We start from the raw sequence: 22,649 nt of genomic DNA on the forward strand, positions 1-22,649 counted from the left end.
AGAATGGCCATCATCAAGAAATCTAGAAACAATAAATGCTGGAGAGGGTGTGGAGAAAAGGGAACACTCTTGCACTGCTGGTGGGAATGTGAATTGGTACAGCCACTATGGAGAACAGTATGGAGGTTCCTTAAAAAACTAAAAATAGAACTACCATATGACCCAGGAATACCACTACTAGGCATATACCCTGGGAAAACCATAATTCAAAAAGAGACATGTACCAAAATGTTCATTGCAGCTCTATTCACAATAGCCCGGAGCTGGAAACAACCTAAGTGTCCATCATCGGATGAATGGATAAAGAAGATGTGGCACATATATACAATGGAATATTACTCAGCCATAAAAAGGAACGAAACTGAGCTATTTGTAATGAGGTGGATAGACCTAGAGTCTGTCATACAGAGTGAAGTAAGTCAGAAAGAGAAAGACAAATACCGTATGCTAACACATATATATGGAATTAAAAAAAAAAAATGTCATGAAGAACCTAGGGGTAAAACGGGAATAAAGACACAGACCTACCTGAGAACGGACTTGAGGATATGGGGAGGGTGAAGGGTAAGCTGTGACAAAGCGAAAGAGAGGCATGGACATATATACACTACCAAACGTAAGGTAGATAGATAGTGGGAAGCAGCCGCAGAGCACAGGGAGATCAGCTCAGTGCTTTGTGACCGCCTGGAGGGGTGGGATAGGGAGGGTGGGAGGGAGGGAGACGCAATAGGGAAGGGATGTGGGAACAGATGTGTATGTATGACTGATTCACTTTGTTATAAAGCAGAAACTAATAAAAAATAAATTAAAAAAATAAAAAATTAAAAAAAAAAAAAAAAGCACTAAAATCATGAACTGAGATATCTGCTCCTAATGACTAGCATCAGTCTTCTACCAACATGTATGCTTGATTGCATGTACCCCTTAGCCAAAATCATATATATACTGGCCTCTCCCTCTTCCTCTTCGAAGCAGTTCCTCGGAGCTATTTGAGAGGCTGTCTCCCAGGCTGTAGTCCTCAGTAAGACACAGAATAAAACTCAACTTCCAGCTCTTGTGCTTTTTTTTGGGGGGGGGGGGTCGACAAACCATAGTTACTATTCCTACTTTGTTGACAAGTGGCTCTGCCTCAAAACTGCTCTCATTGTAGCCACCAAATGCTTTCTTTTTCTAAATATGATATGGGCACTATTTAATACTCCTTATCTAATTTGACCTTAGGAGAGCTTTTGATATTGATAACTCCCCACAAGGGAATGAAAAGTTGTCTGTTGTTTTTATTTCCTATTAGGAAATAATACAATTCATTGTAGAAAATTCATATTAAAAAATCCAAAGAAGTAAATACGAATAGCTTCTATTCCACTACTTGGACATAAACATTGTCAACAATTTGGGGTATATCTTTCCAATTTTAAAACTATGACTATAGGGGACTTCCCTGGTGGTTCAGTGGTTAAGAATCCGCCTGCCAGTGCAGGGGACACAGGTTCAATCCCTGGTCTGGGAAGATCCTACATGCCGCGGAGCAACTAAGCCCATGCACCACAACTACTGAGCCTGCACTCTAGAGCCTGTGAGCCACAACTACTGAGCCTACATGCCACAACTACTGAAGCCTGTGAGCCTAGAGCCTGTGCTCCGCAACAAGAGAAACCACTGCAATAAGAAGCCTGCACACCACAACAAAGAGTAGCCCCCACTCGCCACAACTAGAGAAAGCCCGTGCACAGCAATGAAGACCCAATGCAGCCAAAAATAAATAAGTAAAATAAATTTTTAAAAAATTATGATTATAAATACTTTATTCTGTTTATTCACCCAAAAAATTGCATTTACTCTACCATTGTAGAATATCCATATGAAAATGGATCTTCATTATTTTAATGGCCTAGTCTACTCTAGATGCACCACAATTTGTTCAACAAACTTCCTGATTTTGGACATTTATGCTATTTTGTTGTTTTTTCATTTTACAAATATCACTGAAATGAATATGTGTGTGTGTGTGTGTACACTTGATGGATAGTTTTAGGAAAATTTTATTAGACGGATTAGGTAGGTCAAAGAATATGTACTTTAGAGGGATGAATCATAGCTAGTTTACTGTCTACTTAAGTCCAGACCAGAAGCAATGCCTTCAACATGAAACACTAATATGATCGTTGGTTCTTTCCATCAATTGTTCTATAAATGCATTTTGAGAAACTTGTAACCAAAAGAGAAATAGTCCCCACCCTCGTGGAGTATATAGTCTAGCAGTGGAGAGAGGCATTCATCAAATGACATTCAACAAATAAAAAATTACAAAATGTGATCTTTCTCAGATACAAATCAGGTAGGTCCACACCTCACCCTACCTTCCCTAAAGCCCTCTGTGCCCCTCCCCCAACTGCCTCAGGATGAAGTCCAGACTCTTAAAAGAGTCCTGTAGACTTCTTCTACTTCCCTGTGTCTACCTCCTTGCATTCTTCTCTCCAAACACTGAATTTGTTTCATTTCCAACTTGTCTTTCTACCTCTGGGCCTTTGCACATGCTGTTCCCTCTTCTTGGAACACTTTTCCCTCATTCCTCTTCCCCCCACCCCTCACTGTATTCTTGTCCCAGTTCACCTTTACTCATCTTTTTTTTTTTTAATAGTCTCTTCTTTCTTTCTTTCTTTCTTTATTTTGGCTGTGTTGGGTCTTTGTTTCTGTGCCTGGGCTTCCTCTAGTTGCAGCAAGCGGTGGCCACTCTTCATTGCGGTGAGCGGGCCTCTCACTGTTGCAGCCTCTCTTGTGTAGAGCACAAGTTCCAGACACGCAGGCTCAGTATTTGTGGCTCACGGACCTAGTTGCTCTATGGCATGTGGGATCTTCCCAGACCAGGGCTCGAACCCGTGTCCCCTGCATTGGCAGGCAGACTCTCAACCACTGCGCCACCAGGGGAGCTCACCTTTACTCATCTTAAACATCACCTCCACCTTCTCCCACTCATCAAGACTGGGAAATGCCCTCATCTCTGCATCCACATTCAATTTGTCTTTTCTCTTTCTTAACATTCAGAGCATTTGGGATTATGAGTTTATCGTCTGAAACACACCACTACCCACTGGAATATACCCTCCATGAGGGTTATCTCTCTTAGTCACTGGTCTTACCCCCAGCACTTAAAATAGTGCTTGACACACTTAGTACATGATATTATCATTATCATTATTATTATATGAAAATAAGTGAATTTTTAAAAAAAACCATCTGGTTGGTTTCAGGTTCAGATCACTAAAGCTTTACTTTCTAATGAAATATCACTTTCAGAAAAGATAGACTGTTGCACCTGCAAATCCAGTATCAACAGCACCTCCTTAATTAGCGGCAGTTGGAAAAATCAGAGCACCTTTCCTCTCACTGTTTACATTAAACAGCTCTCATCAAATGCTCATGAGATGATAGATGCCATCCCACAAGCCATGTGTTAAAAAAGAAAACAACTCTTTGGTCTGATGAGATGGTTGCACCTTCATAGAAAAGTCTCAGAAGGAGACTTTTTAAAATTTGCTTTGAAGGAATTCCCTGGTGGTCCAGTGGTTAGGACTCCGCACTTTGACTGCCAAGGGCTCAAGTTCAGTCCCTGTTCGGGGAACTAAGATCCCACAAGCCGCGAGTAAATAAATAAATAAATAAATAAATAAATAACTTTGCTTTGAGCACTTCCCTGGTGGTGCTGTGGTTAAGAATCCACCTGCCAGTGCAGAGAACACGGGTTCGATCCCTGGTCCGGGAAGATACCACATGCCGTGGAGCAACTAAGCCCACGTGCCACAACTACTGAAGCTCGGGCACCTAGAGCCCCTGCTCTGCAATGAGAAGCCTGCGTACTGCAATGAAGAATAGCCCCCACTCGCCGCAACTAGAGAAAGCCTGTGCGCAGCAACGAAGACCCCACATGGCCAAAAATAAATAAATAAATAAAATTAAAAACATAAAAAAAGAAATTTGCTTTGAGCTAGCTCTGGGACTAAGCACAGATGCTCACTGGCTATTTAAGAGGTGGGAATGACTTTATGGAGTGCCTGCTAGCTGCAAAGTGCTTAACTGTGCTTATGGAGAAGGTTCTGGAGGCTCATGGAGGGACAGGGAGAGACCTCCTGGATCTTGCCATGCCTTCCTCTGTCTCTATTAGCCTGGGCTGCTCTCTCCACTGAGGAGAAGGAACTGGAACCACTTCCATTAAAACAATGGTTAGAACCAGCCAAACCATATTTACTGGGCGCCTACTGTGTTCAGGTCAGCCTGCTCCCGTAAGGACTGCTCGCATGACCAAATGCATGCCCCCTGTAGGTCTGCGCATTCCGAGGACAACTGTAACATTTACCAAGCACCCCCTGTATGTATGCCCCAATGACAACTATTAACATTTACTAAGCACCTACTGTGTGAAGGTCAGAGTGCTCCAGTGAAGACAACTTCCATTTCCTGACCATTATCACTCCCACATGCCAGGCCCTGACTGAAGGTCTTGATGCTCAGCGTTTCATTTCATCCTCACACCAACCCAATGTGGGAGGGACTGCTATTAACCCATTTCATAGTTAAATAAACTGAGGCTTGGAGAGGTAGAAGTGACAAAGCAGATGAAAGCCCACCTTCCCCCCTAGGCCAGACACAAAGTCCTTAAGCATGCTCTAGCTGGGAGTGCTGGGAATAGGTGAGGCAATCATGGTCTTTGACTCCAGAAAGCTTTCCCCCGGTGAAGGTTTATGCAGGAAATCACCATGAAAACCCCTCATGGCAGCCATGAAAATGCAGCCCACACATCTCTAACTGCAGGGAGAGAAGTTGGTCAGGGCCCCAGGTGCTGTTATCTGCTTTGAGGCCAAGACCACGCTTTGGCAGGCTGCCCCCAGCCCATGACCGAGCTTGGCAGGGTTATTAGCACAGAGCTGGGAGGCTCAGGGCTCCTACGTGGTCAGGACTGGCTTGCCTGTTTCTTTGCAACTACACCTCAGGCTAGGTTGCTTCCTTCCCTGGCTTCCGTACTCAGGCTCAGATTCTCTCCCCATTTTCTCTCACAGCCATCTCTCCTAATAAATACCTTGCACATTGAATCCCATCTTGTCATCAGCTTCTCAGATGACCAAGAGTGACGCTCCCAAGTTTAAGAGACAGTATGAGGGCCACCTGACATAGAAGCAAGCTTGGAGTGTGTGGGTGCTGGGCTTGGACCAGTGGACAGACTGGTTTTGCTAGAATGGGAGATTTAGGTAGGGGCAGATAAAACATAGCAAAAAGGCTGAATAAGCGTAAAGGGACAAGGAAGGGAATGTACTTTGATTTATTTTTTAACCTATAAAAAGTTTTTAAATGTCTTCAATATACAAGTAATCAGACACATAGCATAATCTAAGGGCACAGGAATGGAAGTCAGAATGCATTCATTTCCTAATCCATCACCTAGGATCTTATGAAACCTTGAGCAAGGAGGGCAGGCAGAAGAATGGCCTCTCAAAGATGTCCATATCCTAATTCCCAGAGTCTGTGAATATATTCTGTTACGTGACTAACGGGAATTATGATACCAGATGGAATTAAGGTTGTTAATCAGCCGACCTGAATATTGGGAGATTACCCTCAATTATCTGGGTGGGCCCAGTGTAATCACAAAGGTCCTTAAATGGGGAAGAAGGCAGGATTGTCAGAACAAGAAGGATGCCATGTGAGAAAGACTTACCCAACCATTGCTGGGTCTGCAGGTGGAGGAAGGGGCCAGGAGCCAAGGAGTGCAGGCAACCTCTAGAAGCTGGAAAACACAAGGAACCAGATTCTCCCCTAACGGCTCCTGAATGAATGTAGCCCTGCTGACACCTTGATTTTAGCCCAGTGAGACCCACTTCAGACTTCTGACCTCCAGAACCGTAAGATAACAAAATTCGTGTTGTCGTAAGCCACTACGTTTCTGGTAATTTTTTACAAGAACAATAAGAAAGTTATACAGAATATGACTTATGTTTGCTAAGCCTCAGTTTCCCCCTCTCTAAACTGGGTTTATCAATACCCCTGAAATGATCGTGGTGAGGATTAAATGAAACACAGGTGATGTGCTTCATACACAGCCTGGCACCTCCTAATGGGAAGCTATTACTATTTTTACATGTTCATTATATAAAACTTTATTCATAAATACAAACACGCAAACATAAAATTAATTAACTAATTAATTAGCAATACAACCATCTAAAAGCAATGAACATCCTGCAGTATTTCCTTCCAGACTACCTTCTATGTATATAAATGTGAATATGCATATATGATAGTTTGGATTCAGTATGAACTGGGTCAAATTATACATACATGCTGTTGTATAATTTGCCTTTCTTCACTTATGTCTATAAATAAATTACTACAGCAACATTCTTAATGGTTGTACAGGATTCTATTGTATGGATTGTTGCTTGTTTGCAAACGAAATCCTCCATATGGGAACATTTCAGATGATCTCACTATTATGCTCTAGAAACACCTCTGCAATATGTATCCTTTTACATGTACCTTCATGCACTTGTTTGCTTGTTGTTTGTTTTCTCCTGAGGCTAAAATCATAGAAGTGGGCCAAACATCATTTACATTTTAAGTTTGGGATACCATATTCCAAATCGGGCAGAGTCTCTGTGACTGACCGATTTTTAAGGCAAAAGGAGACCTAGTGATCAACAGGTTTACTCTCTCATGGTTTTCGTTTTGTTTCGGCCAATGGGGGTGGGGCGGCAGTGTTTACACTCTCATTTGTTTTTCAATGTTCCTTTCTATCTCCACAGTTTTATATTCATGCTTTCAACAATATATGTAGACTATCTGATCCCCATAAGAACACAGATCTCATTTAATAGTCTATGTTGAACATTTTCTGATGTTATACATTTCAAAAAATGTTTTTTTTAAAACAACTGCCAGTTACAATGACGTCGTGAATTATTTGATCGTGCATTTGTTGTTAGATGTTGAGACTGATTCTCATTTACCCCTTCACTGGACAGCTGAGGAAACCGAAGTTCAGAAAGGCTCAGGGACTTACCAAAGGCTGACATCCAGCTGAAAGGAGAATCTGTTTGGTCTGTGGGAAGACGTCTCTGCAGAGTCAGGCAGGGCTGGGCACCCAGGAGAGCTTCTGCCAGCCAGAGCGGAGGAGCCAGGCACACCTGCAAATGCCTCCAGAAAGCCTTGTTTTTGCCCAGAAACCAAGAAGTGCCCCAAAAATCCAGGTAAAGACTCAGCCCTGGGGGCCTTTAGGGGCTCCTGGCATATAGTAGATGCTCACTAGTCACTGCTTACTCAGAGTGCTGTCGATGTCTTAAAGGAGGTGGGAAAAGCAATTTTTAAAAAGAAAGAAAAGCAATGTTGTATTTATTGACACACATCTACTGTGAACACTTGCCTTTCTGGACTGTAAATTGTCTGTGTGTGCTTGTCTCGGTGAGGAGCTTTTGTAGGGCTGCTGTGGATAGACTCAAATGAATGAGCCTGTAAAACCACAGGCTGTTTTGTTTGTTGAGTGAGGGCAGGAAATTCATTGATGTGGCTATTCAGTGGAATGGCTTCATTCCAGTTTTACTCTTGTGCTTCTGCTAGAGAAAGTGTTTCATAAGGGAGGCCTGGACAAAGATAAATCTCCCACGTGTGGCCACAGCTTAAGTTCAGAAACTGTTGTCAAGTCCATGCCAGTCACCTGGAAGTGTGACTCCAGGGGCCCAGGCTCTGGCTCTTGGCCAAGCAGATGAACTGAGACATTTTTCTGGAAATTGATCTCCAACTGGTTTCCAGGATTCCACTTGTTAGATTTTTTTTTTATATATATTGAGGTTTTTGCTTTTACTCTACGAGAATTTCAAAGCATTTTAAAACACCCTTTACATTCCCACTGGTATCTTCTGCATAAAATATTTTTAGGAAAGAGTTAGGCAGAAAATTAATTTTTAAAACAAGCAAATTCTAGTTCTTCAAAAAATTAAAAATAGAATTACCACATGATTTAGCAATCTCACTTTTGGAGTGTAGATCCAAAGGAATTGAAAGCAGAGTCTCAAAGAGATATTTGCAAGTCATGTCTACAGCAGCATCATTCACAATAGCCAAGAGGTGGAAGCAACCCAGTGTCCCTTGACAGATGAATGAATAGACAGAATGTGGTGTATACATACAATGGAATATTATTCAGCTTTATAAATGAAATGCTGACGCAAGCTACAACATGAATGTATCTTGAGGACATTACAGTAAGTGGAATAAGCCAGAAACAAAAGGACAAATACTGTATGATTCCACTTATATGAGATATCTAAAATGGTCAAATTCACAGATGCAGAAAATAGTGTTGCCAGGAACTGGGTGGGAAGGAGGGAATGGGAAGTTGTTGTTTAATGAGTATAGAGTTTCAGTTTTGCAAGATGAAAAAGTTCTGGAGATTGGTTGCACAACAGCCTAGTATAAACACACAACAGAATATGATTCAGCCCCAAAAAAGAATAAGTGCTGATACATGCTATAATGTAGATGAACCTTGAAAACATTGGGATAAGTGAAAGAAGCGAGACACAAAACGTCAAATATTTTGTGACTCCACTTACATGAAATATCCAGGATAGGTAAATCCATAGACACAGAAGGCAGACTGGTGGTCACCATGGCCGGGAAGAGTAGGGAAGGGGAGCTTCTGCTTACTGGGCCTTGTTTGTTTTTTTTGTTTTTTTTGGCTGCGTTGGGTCTTCGTTGCTGTGCGCGGGCTTTCTCTAATTGCAGTGAGCGGGGGCTACTCTTCATTGTGGTGTGCGGGCTTCTCATTGCAGTGGCTTCTCTTGTTGCAGAGCAAGGGCTCCAGGTGCACGGGCTTCAGTAGTTGTGGCTCGCAGGCTCTAGAGCGTAGGCTCAGTAGTTGTGGCGCACAGGCTTGGTTGCTCCGCGACATGTGGGATCTTCCTGGACCAGGGTTTGAACCCGTGTCCCCTGCACTGGCAGGCGGATTCTTAACCACCGTGCCACCAGGGAAGTCCCCGGGCATGGGGTCTTATTTTGAGGTTATGAAAATGTTCCAGAACTAGATAGAGGCGGTGGTAGTGCAACATTGTGATGTATTAAACGCCACCGCATTATTCACTTTATTTATTTATTTAGTTTTGGCTGCACTGGGTCTTCGTTGCTGCACGTGGGCTTTCTCTAGTTGCAGCCAGTGGCGGCTATTCTTTGTAGCGGTGCATGGGCTTCTCATTGCGGTGGCTTCTCTTGTTGCGGAGCACGGGCTCTAAGCGCACAGGCTTCAGTAGCTGTGGCAAGTGGACTCAGTAGTTGTGGCTTGTGGGCTCTAGAGCGCAGGCTCAGTAGTTGTGGCACACAGGCTTTGTTGCTCCGCGGCATGTGGGATCTTCCTGAACCAGGGCTCAAATCCGTGTCCCCTGCACTGGCAGGCGGATTCTTAACCACTGCGCCACCAGGAAAGACCCTGCATCATTCACTTTAAAATGGTTTATTTTATGTTACATGAATCTCACTTCACTTAAAAAATAAGCAAATTATAGAAGTCACCTGCAAATATTTGTAGGCTCAGAGGTTGCTTGCAGTATTACTCTGCAAATATCACATGCCTTCAGAGACTGGGAAACAGAAATAGACAGATTAACTGGTATAAACACTGGTGTTGGTTTGCCAGCATCCATTTCTCTTTCGATTAATAGCACCCCACTCTTCCTTTGGGGAACCACCCCTCTGTCACTCTTAGTTCATGTGGTTTAGGAGGGGATGCAGGGATAGTCATGTGACCTAAGGCTGGCCAATCAAAGCATTGCATCCCTCTGGTCTAGCCATTGGTTCAGGGATGCACAGGTGAACGAAGCCAAGCCAATGAGACTCAGTTCCAGGACCTTGGGTGGAACCACTGGGAAGAGGGAATCTGTCTTCCAGCAGTGCTGCTGAGGAGAGAGAATGTCAGCCTGGAGCTGTTGGTGGTAATCTGACCACCGGGACCAAAGAGGCTGCCTGGGAAAGGAGCCAACACAGAGCAAAGTAGCTCTGAGACAGAGAGAGTCATTGTGACATGGTGACATTGACACTGTTTGACACCTGGATGAGCCAAGCATGAAGCAAGATCTACCCCTTGCACTTTTCAGATACTTGAGCCAGCTAATTCCATTTTGGACCTGTGCCAATCTAAGCTGGATGTTCTTCACTTGCAATAAAATGAATCCTAGATCAATGCAGATGATCTGCTCATTAAAAAGGAGCTAGAGGGCTTCCCTCGTGACGCATTGGTTGAGAGTCCGCCTGCTGATGCAGGGGACACGGGTTCGTGCCCCGGTCTGGGAGGATCCCACGTGCCGTGGAGCGTCTGGGCCCGTGAGCCATGGCCGCTGAGCCTGCGCGTCCGGAGCCTGTGCTCCACAACGGGAGAGGCCGCAACAGTGAGAGGCCCGCGTAACGCAGAAAAAAAAAAAAAAAAAAGGAGCTAGAAATAGAAACTAGGTCTCCCAAATTATGCTACAAGTCAGTGAAGCCTCATTCATTCAGACCTTAAGCTATCGAATTAATGACTATTCAAACTGGAATCTTTACCATCTTCACGAAAAATGGCTTGCCTGTGTCTTAAACAAGAGAAACTATAGAATGCCTGGCCTGCCCACAGCCGCTCTGAAGCCCTCATGAGTCCACCCCCTGACCCACCTGACAGGCAATGCACAGGCCTGTCAAACCACCTGTGAACTGGCCTGGTTCAAAAGGATGACCTACACCAATCAGATTCAACCTCTTGAATCTGCATAGTACATAAGGAGAAGCAGGCAGGTGTAAGTGGTAGGAACTAATGCCGAAAGGAGAAGATGCACAGAGAGTGCAGAGGGGCCGTTAAGAGCCTTGGGCAGGCTGGAAATCGGAGGCAGCAGAGAGCGTGGGTAAAGGATTTATAGTATGGAGGAGAAATGGCCGATCGGCAGTGGGGAAACAGCAGATTCACAGAGACAAACGAGCACCTGGAGAAACAGACAGCCTTCCATCTCCAGAACTGACCCGCTCCACGGAAGGGCTCCAGGTGGGTGCCAGACCACCAGCACCCTTCGAGCAAACACCCTGTTCTTTTTTGAAGATTTATTTTTTTGAAGTATAGTTGACTTACAACATTGTGTTAATTTCTGCTGTACAGCAAAGTGATTCAGACATATATATATATATTCTTTTTCATATTCTCTTCCATTATGGTTTATCATAGGATACTGAATATAGTTCCCTGTGCTATACAGTAGGACCTTGTTGTTTATCCATTCTCTATATAACAGTTTGAATCTGCTAACCCCAAATTCCCAATCCATCCCTCCCCCACTGCCCCCCTTGGCAACCACAAATCTGTTCTCTATATCTGTGAGTTTGTTTCTGTTTTGTAGATATTTGTGTCATATTTTAGATTCCATATATAATTGATATCATATGGTATTTGTCTTTCTCTTTCTGACTTACTTCACTTAGTATGATAATCTCTAGGTCCATCCACATTGCTGCAAATGGCATTATTTCATTCTTTTTTATGGCTGAGTAATATTCCATTGTATATACGTACCACATCTTCTTTACCCATTCATCTGTTGATGGACATTTAGGTTGTTTGCATGTCTTGGCTATTGTGAATAGTGCTGCTATGATCATTGAGGTGCATGCATCATTTTAAATTATAGTTTTGTCCAGATATATGCCCAGGAGTAGGATTGCTGCATCATATGGCAACTCTATTTTTAGTTTTTGAGGAACCTCCATACTGTTTTCCATAGTGGCTGCACCAATTTACATTCACACCAACAGAAACTCCTTGTTCTTGAGGTGACCTCAGCACGTCTCAGTGCCAAGAAACCCAAAGAACATGCCCACATTATTTTTATGTTAATCAGGACCTTTCAGTTGCAAGTGACTAAAACCCAGTGCAAATGGAATCTTTAAAAAAGAAAAGTAATTAGTTCCAGTACTGGGATGCCAGTGGGTAGTTGGCTTCAGAAGCATACAGATCCACAGGCTTAAGTGGTGCCCTAAGTATCTGTCTCCCTCCTGTTTCTCAACTTTGTTTGCCTCTGGGCTGGTTTCAATCCCAAGTAGATTCTCCCTTTATGTTGCCCTATGGCCATTGCGGTCAGCAGCTTCTAAGGTGGCCCCAGCAATCCCCACCTCCTGGTATTCATGGTCTTGTGTAATCCCCTCCCCTTGAGTAAGCCACTTCTAGCCAATAAAATATGGCAATGTTAATGGGATGTCACTTCTGTGATTAGGTTACATAAGATTGGGACTTACAACTTGCTAGCACGTACTCTCTATTGCCTTCTTGGCTTGCCGGCTTTCATGAAATCACCTGCCAAGTATAGAAAGACTCACATGACAAGGAACTGGCGGTTGCCCCTGGCCAACAGTCAGTGAGGATATGAGGCCCTCGGTCCAATGTCCCACAAGGAACTGAATGCTGCCAACAACCGCCAAGTGAGGTTGGAAGCAGATGGTTCCCCAGTCAAGACTCCAGATGAATGAGGTGTCCGGTTCCTGGTTAAAAACTAATGTGTGGGCTTCCTTGCTGGTCCTGTGGTTAAGCCTCCACACTTCCACTGCAGGGGCGTAGGTTAGATCCCTGGTTGGGGAACTAGGATTCCTTATGCTGCGTGGCGCAGCCAAAAAAAAAAATTAAAAAACAACAACAGCAAAAAGCAAAAAAACCTATGTGTGATTTCTCAGGCCTGACGGTAGGCAATTCAGAGGGTTTACCTGGCAGACCTCCCAGGGGAAAGCTGCCCCCTTCCTCCACATGCCAGACCTGGTGCACAGACAGCACATTGCAGTCTCTAAGGGAGTTGCAGTCCAGGACTCAGCCCCTCTGACCAGTCATGCTCTTATGCATATTATGCTCCTTCCTTCTTGGGTCCCTTTATCTGAGGTCCTGGGCAGAGGTCCTCTCCAGGCACCGCTGCCCCGGCCTCCTTATTGGGGGTGAGGGGACATGACCTTGCAGACACTTGCTCACTCTGACTCCAGACCAGGTACTTTTCCACTCCAATCCCTCCTCCCTCTACATCCTCACCCCTCCCCAAGTCCCAGGGGCTATAAACTGCTAGAGCCTTTTGTCTGGGATCCTTTCAACAGTGAGACACATATAGGGGAAAATGCAACAGGGAGAGTAGGTACTTTCTCCAGTTTCAGCCGCTTCCCTAAACCATTGCAGCAAGTGATCAACGGCTTAACTCTTTCATTTCCAGCTTGTTGCTTTATTCGGCTACTTGCACACCTGACACTTCAGCGCTCCCTCCCAGCTAGACTATGATCCTGACAAGGAGACCCCAGCTTAGGCCGACATCTTGACTGCAGTCTCTTGAGAGACCCTGAGGCAGAGCCCCTGATCCATAGAAACTGTGAGATGATGTATGTATATTGTTTTAAACTGCAGAGCTTGTGGTGATTTATTATGCAGCAATAGCTGACCAAGGATAGCCACCAACGGCTTCAGGCCTGCGTTCATTCAAGTTAGCAACCCCAGCAGAAAGAGGGGCTCCATTGCTCCACACCTCCAGCAGAAAATAGGCACTGCCTTTCACTAATCCAGACCGGTTCTGTGCCTAGTCCTAACCCCCTCGTTACCATTCTGACCAGCCTGGGTCTTCATCCACTCCCATAGCTCCATCCCAACCCTGTTTGCTTAGAGTTGGGGAGAGGCAGCTTTCCAAAGGAAAATAATTGCATCGATACCAGAAAGGAGAGAAACAGAGGCAGGAAAGCAAAAGCAAGACCTGTTTTCTACAAGTAGCAAGGAAGTAAAGCCCACACCTTCACAGAGATACTGTTAACCAGCTCAAGAGAGCAACTTGCAAGCACCGTGTCAGTAAGCACCTTGCCTGACTACACAGGTAGTACCAATTACCTCCGATACCAGCCACTTTATTAGACTCCATCTCTACTTAACAAAATTTTATTAGCTTACTAGAACTTTCCGCATGCTCCAGAAGTTAAGAAACTCAGTGGACCCTTGAACAACACGGTTTTGAACTGTGCAGGTCCACTTGCACATAGATTCTTTTCAATACATATATTGGAAAATCTTTTGGAGATTTGTGACAATTTGAAAAAACTCTCAGATGAACCATGTAGCCTAGAAACATGGAAAAAAATTAAGAAAAAGGTAAGTCATGAATGCATAAAATATATATAAATATACATATAACATACAAAATATATGTTGACTGTTTATGTTATCAGTAAGGCTTCTGGTCAACAGTAGGCTATTAAGTTTTAGAGGAGTCAACATTTATACGTGGATGTTTGACTGCATGGAGGGGTTGCCCCTAACCCCCATGTTGTTCAAGGGTCAACTGTATATTTATGAAAACACATTAACCTACCACTTATTTTGATTTCCCCAACTTGTTTGAATTAGTAAGGTTTTGCTGTAATTAACATTTGTCCAGAAGTTCAAGGCAAGTGAACAAAGAGATTAGATAACAAAAGGGTGCCCGGCCATTTCCCTGTAGTTGAGTCAAAGTCCTAGAAGGACAATGTCAGAAATACAGAAATATATATGTATATTAAAAAATAAATACATTATCTACATATATAACTTTTGTGAATTCCAGTTTGGAAAGAGAGAGAGAAATTTAAGAAAAAGAAATTTACTTTTTAAAAAAAATCTTAAAAAATCTTTTGGCCATGTCACATGACACGCGGGATCCTAGTTTCCCTGACCAAGGATCAAACCTGTGCCCCCTGCAGTGGAAGCACAGAGTCTTAACCACTGGACCGCCACGGAAGTCCCAAAAAGAAATTTACTTTTTTTTTTTTTTTTTTGTGGTACGCGGGCCTCTCACTGTTGTGGCCTCTCCCGTTGCGGAGCACAGGCTCCGGACGCGCAGGCTCAGCGGCCACGGCTCACGGGCCCAGCCGCTCCGCGGCATATGGGATCCTCCCAGACCGGGGCACGAACCCGCATCCCCTGCATCGGCAGGTGGACTCTCAACCACTGCGCCACCAGGGAGGCCCAAAAAGAAATTTACTTTTAAAATTCAAATTTACTACAGTGTAAGTAGTTTGAGGGGCTACGTGTTTGGCCTTACACACTGACATTGGACTTCTACATAACATATGGTGTACTGTTCTTCTCAGTTTCCCCTGAGACACCTTGACTATGATTGTACACTTCAATTTGCTGTCATGGGAAATAAGATGTGTATTTCACTGAAGTATCTTCCATCTCTCTAACTCAACCCCTCCTCCCACGATTAAGAGTCCAAATAACCCCCCCATATACAAAAATATATAAATGTATATATATATATAAATACATATATATATATATATATACACTATCATCCAATACCCTTTTAGACTAAGATACAGTGGTTCCCACTCTCATATTTGTGCTGAAAAAAATACCTCCAAAAAAGTTCTTTTGGGAGGATATATGTACCTGAAGGAAGGAGATGCAAGAAGTCATGGAGAGCAAAGAAACTGGTAAACATATGGGTAAATATAAATGTGCATTGATTGTAAAAAGCAATAACAGGATGTTCAGGAGGAGGATAGAGATCACGGTTAACTCTAGAGCAGCAGCATCCAATAGAAATAAAAGTTGAGGGCTTCCCTGGTGGTGCAGTGGTTAAGAATCCACCTGCCAGTGCAGGGGACACAGGTTCAAGCCCTGGCCCAGGAAGATCCCACATGCTGAGGAGCAACTAAGCCCGCAAGCCCCAACTACTGAGCCCGAGTGCCATGACTACTGAAGACCCCACGCCTAGAGCCGGTGCTCCGCAATAAGATAATCCACTGCAACGAGAAGCCCACGCACCACAATGAGTAGAGTAGCCCCTGATAGCCACAACTAGAGAAAGCCCACACGAAGCAATGAAGACCCAATGCAGCAAAAAAAAAAAAAAGGTCTCGATTTGATCACTAAAAAATAAAGGAAATAAAAGTTGAGCCACATATGTAATTTAAAATTTTTCAAGTAGTCACATTAAAAATTTTTTTCTTAAAGCAGGTGAAATTAATTTTAATAATATATTTCATTTAACCCAATGTACCCCCAAATATCACTATTTCTACCATACAAGCTGGTGTGATTGCAGGGAAAGTGAGCTTAGAAATCACTTCTCTTTTAAATCTAAAATATACAACATTAACAAAGACTGGGGGCAATGCTCAACTCACACTGTTGGAAGGACTAGAGGGTAATATAACTTTTCTAGAGGGCAATTTAGCAGGATCTATAAAAATTTCACTATGCATGATTTTTTCTCCAATAATAATACCTCTCCTGAGAATTTTTCCTGCAGGAAATCTCACGAGGTTCACAAAGCCTGAACATTGCTATGAAGCATGGGGTGTTCATTGTTTTGTAGTTTGTGATAATGAAAAAGAGGAAACAACTTCAATGCCCATTGAGTGGAGGATTAACTGGATTATGATGAATCCACACTATGGAATCATCATAACTATGGAATACCGGGTAATCTTTAAAAAGCATTAGCTGAACTTAAATGTAGTGACAGGAAGCCAGACACAGAAGGCCATATATTATATGATTCCACTTATATGAAATATCCACAATAGGCAATTCCATAGAGACAAAAAGTAGATCAGTGGTTGCCAGGAGCTGGGAGGTGTAAGGAAGGGAAATGGGAAGTGACTGCCAGTGGGTATGGGGTTTCTTTTTGAGGTGATGAGAATGATCTGGAATTAGTGGTGATGGCTGCACAAACTTGTGAATGTACAAACACCCACTGAACTGTACACCTTATTTAAAAGGGTAAAAAAACAAAAAAAAGCAAGTCGCTTACAAATATATAGTGTGTGATCTCATCTATGCTTTTAAAAAAATCTGTATGTTTACATGTTGTATATAATGCATATGTATATAAACACACAACTGGAAAGATAAACAACAGTTAACTGTGGTTTTTAAAGAGAGAAATAAAGAACTTAAGAAGATTTGTTACAGGGACTTTTACTTCCCACAGGTGGACTGAATTATTTTAAATTATATTTTTACAAATTTTCCTTTTAAGACAATTAAAATATTTCTGCTTAATGGACAAGCAGGAAGGGTTTTAAAAAACAGGAAACTAGAGTAAGCCAAATAATTAGTATGGTCCTGTTGATTCTTTGATATAAAAAATGTAGATTAAATTATAATTTTTATAATTGTAATTGTAAAATATTATGAATTATAACTTATATATTGGGTTGGCCAAAAAGTTCATTCGGGTTTTTCTGTAAGATGTTACGGAAGAACCCGAACGAACTTTTTGGCCAATCCAATAATTATAATGTTATATTTTATTATTCTATTTTATTGATATTATCTTTTATATAATTATAATATTATAATAAATTATAAAATAATAATATACATATTCTGCATGTCCCAAATGACATAATGATATTTATTCAGCTTTCTTCTTTGTCAGGTTCCATGCTAAGCCTCTCATAATGGCTTTCTCTCATATAATCTTCTCAACATATCCTAACGTAAGGGCTATAGTTATCATTCCCATCATTGCCATTTACAACAGAGGAAATAGGCTCAGAGAGATCTCATAGGGAAGCTTAGAAGCAGTGGGCTAGAGATATAATTTTTTTTTTTTTTGGCTGCACGGCTTGTGGGATCTTAGTACCCTGACCAGGGATTGAACCCGTGCCCTTGTCAGTGAAAGCACGGAGCCTTAGCCACTGGACCGCCAGGGAATTCCTGAGATATAAATCTGAGTGTGTTTGATACCAGAACCCAGGGTCTTATCCTGCAGCCAGTTAGAAAAGATTGGAATGCAGGCTGGGAAACAGAGAGCATAAGAAAGTGAATAAATGGCAGTGAGTGTCTCTCAGGCTGTACGTGGGGAATGGGGGGTAATCCGTGGTAATCCAGGCTGGGTGACATCTGGGGACCCCGGGCCTGAATTGAAGGTGCCAGCCAGGCTCTCCGTGCCTCATCGCCATGCCTCACAAAATTGAGGAAATCAAGGACTTTCTGCTTACAGCCAGGCGAAAGGACGCCAAGTCTGTCAAGATCAAGAAAAATAAGGATAATGTGAAGTTTAAAGTTCGATGCAGCAGATACATTTAACCTTGGTCATCACAGACAAAGAGAAGGCAGAGAAGCTGAAGCAGTTCCTGCTCCCAGCTTTGGCAGTGAAGAAGCTGAAATGAACCACGCATGCTGATTTGAACTGTACTAAAATTTTAAAAATTAAAAAAAAGAAGAAAGAAAGTGAAAAAGTCACTAAGGAGATAAATATTGAGGACAAGAGCAGTGAAACTTAACTGTGACTTTATATAAACTTAGATGAAGATGCCCATTTAAAGATGGTCCCCAGAAGACAGGCTGTACCCTGAAGCAGGGAAGATAAGCAACTCCTGGGGAGGCCAGATATCCCCTGGAAGGGGAGAAACTGAACTGATTGTCAAGAAGATAGTTTTGGGCAAACAAGAACCATCTTCAAGATTCTAGAGTTTTGTGAGCAAGAGATGCCAAAATAAATCCTCTCCTGAGTGCTACATTCAGTGTCGCCGTTCATTTCTGTTGGGGCCAACACTCTATTTGTTCACTTACCATTTACTGAATGTCTACCAAGCCCTGTGCTAGACTCTGAAGACAGAGACATGGATGAAACTTGTCCATACCTTCAGAGAGATTCCAGGCTGGAGCAGGAAGACAGACATGTAAAGTGAGTCTTACAATTCAGAGTGGCAAGGGTTCTGATATAAATTTCCACAGGGTGCTACAGGAATACAGGAGAAGGGTACCTGTCCCTGCTGTGTACACCAAGGAAGACTTCTTGGAAGAGGTGACCACTTGAGCCCAAAGAATTTGTGGGAATTAGCCAGGTGAAGGAGGGAGTAAAGGGCATCCCTGGCACTGGAAAGAGCAAGAACATGGGTGGGGGACATGGGGGTGTAGAAACACCATGGCTTGAGTGAAACAGTCATTGTCAGACATTGCTGGAGCTGCAGGGATGAGTGTGGGCTCCAGGAGGGCAAAGCCCACTCTCTGTTCTGTTCCCCATTGTTACTGCAGTATCCAGCATGGTGCCTGGCACACAGTCAAGGTCAGGACTCCAGTAAGGGGTGTGGGAACAGAGGGGAGGAGATGGACTCCAGGGCTGGAGTGTGTGAGTGATTGAAGGGTGTATATGTCTGAAAGGACTTTGGCAATGAACAAATCCGCTGAAAAGTGAAATTTCACATTCCTTGGGGTTTTGCCTTTTGGGAGTTTCCTATTTGTAAAAATACAGATTCATTGCTATTTGACATTGGAATTGTACAACAAAGAATGTTGCTCACCACCCGTTTCTACAAGGATTAAGTCATTAGCCACTGCAGTGATTGACCGACAGTGCACCCTGACAGGAATTCAGGATGAAAACCAGGATGGGGCCCTCTGTGCTTTAGAAAACAGGCCCCTTACGTAGTTAGGGTGTATATTCCAGGAAGAATTTTAATGAACCCAGATTCTTGCATCTTCCCATACATAGTAAAGCACTAAAATCATGAACTGAGATACCTGTTACTTGTGACTAGCAGTAACCTTTTACCGAGATGTATGCTTGACGGCACGTATTCCCTCGCCAAAATCATATGTATACTGGCCTCTCCCTCTACGTCTTTGAAGCAGTTCCTCAGAGTTACTTAGAGACTCTTTCCCAGGCTATTGTCCTCAATAAGGTCCCTGAATAAAACTGAAACACACAATTCATGTTGTGCGTTTTCTTATTTCCATCAACAGAATGGTCAGAAATACATGTTGAGAAGAAAAAGGAGGTCTAGGGTAGTTAAACCTAAAAGTAACTTACTTGTCCAGGAGTCTAACCTTCCATCTCCTTTCTATTTCCACAAATGCCCTATATCTTCTGAAGGCGCCCACCTGGAACCGCTGCCTCTCCAGAACCCAGCCAAGAATCAGGACTGCCAAGCCACAAAAAGAAAGGTCATAGAGTCCACAGCGGAGCAGGTAATTTTCTCATTTAGAGTCTCTGTATTCTTATTTTACCCAGAATTCTAATAAGTTTAGTCAACTGGGTTCCAGGGTAGAGAATGTATAAAGCAACAAATTAAAGCAGCAAATTGACAGGAGCAAGAAGCACAGTTATGTCAGTAGTTACTGATTGTTGGACATCTACTGCCTGCAGGGTACTTTACTGGCGCATGCCTCATCAAATCCACTCAATAACCCCCAGAAACGGAGGCTCCAAGAGGGGTAAATAACTTACCTAAGGACACATGGAAACATAAGCAAACCTGGCAGATAGGAGGAACCAAACCCGTGCTCAGTGCCTAATCCGAAGGAGGAATGAAAGAAACAGCAGTCTGGGGCCATTTTGTGTGTGAGATAAGCCCTTCAAGTTCCCACAGATAGCAGTGTTCAGACACAGAAGGTCATTCCTGGAATCGTCATGAGAAAAGATTGCATTGTGTCCACTGTGCTCTGTTCAGGGTAAGGGAACTATGTGCTACATTTCAGAAATATCAGATAAGTGGGTGAGTTCTGGCTTTGCCCATGAGCTGTGACCTTGAGCACACTGCTGCTTCTCCTCCTCTGATGGTGAGGGTTATTGTTTGAACCAACAATCTCTGAAATTCTTTGAGTTCCAGGCAGCTTGGACCAACTCCTATCTCTTGGAAGACCTTGGCTGTGGAACCCAGAGTCCATTCAGAGCTGAGAGTGCCACCTGGTGATTCAACCTTGTAAGTGAGATTTTTCACTTCCTCTTGTGCCCAGCCAACCCAGTCAATTCCAGTTTAGACCTGCAGGATGGTTTTTTCCCCTAACTCCTTGAAATTGCTTTTAAAATGTTGTGAATATGTGCATTTTCCTGGGAAGAGGGTACATAGATTTTCATCACAAGTTTCTTAATCCTCCCTGTCCCCAGTCCAAGTTTTTACTTCTGTCAGTAAATGTGAGCCCCAGAGCAGAAGTGATTCATTCTATAAACATGGGCTGGAGGCTGTGACTTTGTTTGGAAAGTTATTTTACCTCTCTGAGCCTCAGCTTCCTCATTTGTAAAATGTAGATAAGATTTGTACCTCCTTCTGAAGTTTGCTCAAAGAATAGGAGGAGGAATTCCATAGAAAGTGTGCCTGGCAAGAGCATTATTATATATAATGAGGAAATTTTCTCAAAGTCTTGCAAGAAGTCAGCCATTGGCTGGAAAAGCCAGGATGCAAGTAGGTACCGTGTCTCTGCCAGTTTAGCAGAGACAGGGAATTCTAGATAGGGAATGCAAAAATCTTAGAGTGGAATTAAGTTTAATGCACTTGTCTTTGAGAAATGGGATGGAACTTTTGCAAGGTGGGAGAAAGAATTGAAGCGAACAAAGATCAGATTCTGGGACCCTAAGAGGTCGGGAATTCCTGGCTACACAGCCGAAGGAGTTTGACTGAAATCTTTGGAAAAAGGAAAAATAATGGCATAAAACGCTACCTGACCACGTTCCAGGCCAGTGCCTTGGCATACTGAGAGCCCAATCAAAGTAAAGAGAGGCAGGCTTTTGTAAAATGCCAGCATCTGCTCATAGTAGAGCATCAAAGGAAGCAAGAACAATCTTTATTCCAGAAGACATGAGTGGAATGATGGTTAAGGCAGAGAGGAAACTAGAAAAGAAGTGCCCCAAGTTCTCTGAGTCCCTTAGTGGCTTAAATATCTACTGAATGTCCATCAAGTGATGAATGGATAAACACTATGTGTTATCTCCATACACTGGAATATAATTCCGCCATAAAAAGAAAGGAAGTACTGATACCTGCTACAACATGGATGAACACATTATGCTAATTGAAAACTTTATGCTAAGTGAAAGCAGCCAGTCACAACACATAGTGTTTGATTTCATTTGTATGAAATGTCCAGAATAGGCAAATCCGTAGAGACAGAAAGTAGATTAGTGTTTGCCAGGGGCTGGGTGCGGCGGGTGGAAGGAATTGAGAGTAATAGCTAAAGGGTAAGGGATTTCTTTTGGGGGTAAAAAAAGTCTAAAATTGATTGTGGTGATGGCTGACAACTCTGTGACTATACTAAACATCATTGAATTGTAGACTTTAAATGGGAGAATGAAAGTGTGGTATGTGAAACATACTTCAACAGTGATGTTGAAAAATAACTCGCATTGAACGTCACACATCTGGGTAATCACAATAGATGGATCCTCTATCATTACATAAACTTTGAAAACAAGTGTTAACGGGTATGTAATATTCCAACGGGTGCATGTTAGGTAACCAGCAAAGACTGTAGTCTCCAGAAGTTGGTGAGACTGGTTGTCCCCGGGGAAGAGGACTGAGGCCTGGGGGAGGTGGACAGATGCCTCACTTTCAAGGTATAATTGCATTACAAAAGTGCTTGGATTTTGTTTGTTTGATTTAACTTTTTATTCACAAACACCAATGAAGTATCTATGTTCTCTGTCCCATCTATGTATCATTTTTCCCCTCATTGTTTTGTCACTTTCCCATTTTTTTCTGCTTTAAAAAAATTTGTGGTAAAATACACATAACATAAAATTTACGTCTTGGGAGTCCCGTGGTGGCCTAGTGGTTAGGATTCCGTGTTTTCACTGCCATGGCCCAGGTTCAATCCCTGGTCGGGGAACTGCAAGCCATGTGGCGTGGCCAAAATAAAAAAATAAAATAAA

The 22,649-nt window shown here is 42.9% G+C and overlaps 1 pseudogene across 1 annotated transcript; it reads left to right on the top strand.

Annotated features, from left to right (window-relative positions):
• The first annotated feature begins 17,959 nt into the window (after positions 1–17,959).
• LOC307061948 (large ribosomal subunit protein eL38-like) lies at positions 17,960–18,171 on the top strand (annotated as a pseudogene). Its single transcript has one exon. The product of its transcript is annotated as a large ribosomal subunit protein eL38-like (transcript).
• The last annotated feature ends 4,478 nt before the right edge of the window (positions 18,172–22,649 follow it).

The sequence above is a fragment of the Hyperoodon ampullatus genome (genome assembly GCF_949752795.1).
Source record: "Hyperoodon ampullatus genome assembly, chromosome: 13".
NCBI classification, from domain to species: Eukaryota; Metazoa; Chordata; class Mammalia; order Artiodactyla; family Ziphiidae; genus Hyperoodon; species Hyperoodon ampullatus.